The following is a 2,542-nucleotide window of genomic DNA, read 5'->3' as shown; positions in this document are numbered from 1 at the left end:
CGCTTCAGAAGTTGTGTGAATATGATGACATTTTCTTTATGAGGCCAAGATAAATAAATAGTGTGTTTCCTATTCCAACCTCAGAAAAAATAGGGTAGGTAGGCAGGGAAAACATTTTATTTTATTTTAATATTTTATAGGCAAGCATGCTACCATTTTTCCCCTGGGAAATCGCTGTTAAAACATTTCTGATTAATGTGTATAGGATATACATTTTCTGAAACACGGAAGTGATCGAGATTAGGATTTCTAATAGTGAAACTGGAATAGTTTACTCCTGGAAAGATATCTGCAGATAAATTTGTTAGGTTCGGCCCATATATTTTAGGGTCGGTCGAGGAACCGGAAACACACAATTTATTTATCTAGGCCTGACTAAACGAAAGATGCATTAAAATTGTTAAAATTGAAATTAACAGTAATTCATTTTTGAATTAGACGAAGAAAATTCGCAATATATTGAGATTCCTGGAAATTAATTAAATAGAGTTAGGGAGACAATCTTTTGGATAGTTGTTAAGTGATATAAAATACCTCTTGTCTTCTGTCCTCTTCTTCCATGGCATCAGCCCAACTGTAGCTGAATTTCAAAATTTTCAACTTTGTCTCCTGCAAATGGTCGAAATGAAAACCTTTTATTTATTTTCATGTGGATTATATAATATGCCCAAAATTTCCATCTTTGAAATAAAATTAATTTTTAATCAGCGATAATTTGTATCTGTACCTGTTAATTTAACATTTAACATCAATTAAATCTTAATTTATCAGGTGAAATAGATTAAGAATGAATAAAGCATAAATTAAATGCCCCCTCCCCGGAAACCTACAACTTCCGACTAGGAATTAAATATCTTATTTTTCAGGTAAAGCATAAAAATAATACTAATCGATTTTTCCCCCTTCAGAGGGGATGGTGGCGGTTAAAACACCAGAGGGATTCGAAATAGGGATATTGTTTACCAAAACATAGAAAATTTTCCATCTTTATGTCTGAACCATTGTTTACCAAAACATAGAAAATTTTCCATCATTATGTCTGAACCATTTGAATTCAGGGCTTTCATGCTAGATTCAATAAATGTTGGAAGGAAAATGTAATAATTTTGCAAACTTCATATCAACTTATTATTGTACTGAAAACATGAACAATCCTTTTTTTAAACGTCTTAACCGCCCCCCATCCTTTCACCCCCTCCCCCCCCCCAACGAAATGGGATTGCAACACTTTTTTCTATGGTAATTAGATACTGAAGATATTTGTAGGATTTTTTTTTAGGATCAGTCAAAGTTATAGAATGTTAAAAACATACACCCCAACCACTGTGTAACACTTACAACATCCTGCACGGCTTCTTCGCCAAAATCTAAAACCACGTCCATTTTGAAAATCTACAAAGCAAACAATAAATAAATAAAAGAAAAGTTAAATAGTTAATAGCTAAATAGTTAACATTTATACAAAAAAAAAAAAAAAATAGATATCAATCAACTCTATGAAAAGAATACATGTAAAATCCTACTTCTACTACTACTTCTAATCTTCGCTTTTCCTTGGTGATGTTTTGTTGTAGCAATGATTGTGACGTCACCCTTTTTGTTACGTTGCGTGGACTAAATTGTGACGTTAAAGTCACTCTAACTAGATCAAGTGTTTATGATTTTATAAGGAGAAATTTAAAGAAAGACGATTCTATAAATCTTTATTACATTATAAGCGAAGAAAAACCACATATATTGAGATTCTAAAGGAAATAACTACATGTATATATAGAGTTGGGGAGAAAATATGTATGTTACATGTATTTGTCAAACAGACACTATTGTCTACTTAATCACTTATCAAAGAATATCTGCTGATTTGGGGAATTAAGCATACAAACTCATCTCAGTCAATGTAAAATAGCCCTGTGAGTAGTTACATAATGATTGACAGCTGAAATATAACCCTTAAGTTAAGGAATTTGATTTACTCAAAGTTTGGTTAAGATCTCGGTGGTAGAGAAAATTGTTCAAGGAGTTAAACCTCAATTTTTGTTTAGCAATATTGCAGATTATAGTATGTTTTGCACGATCTCTTAATTTTCAGTGATCCCATATCAAATATTATTTGATAACTAATAATCAATTATAAAATTTGCTTTAGTTGATACAACTTTTATATGAGTCCTTTATGAAATTAAAATCAATAAATACATGTAGCTGTGTTTTGCACTCACCTTTTACGTCTTTCTTTGGTTGTAAAGGAGATGCTATTATTACGTCACTGTTCATTGTTACATCATTACATAAGCTATCGTCAAAGACCCGTTGGACGTCACTATCCATCATGTCCACATACAGAATTCGAACCTTGCAAAGTTTATAAAATGAATAAAAAGCGTCAATCTAGAAAATCAATGAATCTAGATAATTACAATATGTAACAAATTGAAATTTTCCTTGATTTTTAATTAAAAAGCTAAACTAAAAAAAAGTACTTTAGTCAGGCGCGGATCCAGGATTTTTTTTCCAGGGGAGGGGGGAGAGCATCCAAAAAATT

General features: G+C 31.5%; 1 long non-coding RNA gene across 1 annotated transcript; it reads right to left on the bottom strand.

The window, feature by feature from the left end:
- Positions 1-535: 535 nt before the first annotated feature.
- On the bottom strand, positions 536-2,273 carry LOC133205428 (uncharacterized). The gene is made up of 3 exons (XR_009723616.1): positions 2,220-2,273; positions 1,339-1,392; positions 536-609 (listed from the first exon to the last, which is right to left on the bottom strand). It is a non-coding gene; the product is annotated as an uncharacterized LOC133205428 (long non-coding RNA).
- Positions 2,274-2,542: the final 269 nt, after the last annotated feature.

This window comes from Saccostrea echinata, unplaced genomic scaffold (assembly GCF_033153115.1).
Source record: "Saccostrea echinata isolate AGI-Se365-2 ecotype Australia unplaced genomic scaffold, CSIRO_AGI_Sech_v1 ptg000001l, whole genome shotgun sequence".
NCBI classification, from domain to species: Eukaryota; Metazoa; Mollusca; class Bivalvia; order Ostreida; family Ostreidae; genus Saccostrea; species Saccostrea echinata.
This window is presented reverse-complemented; position numbering and strand designations above follow the sequence as displayed.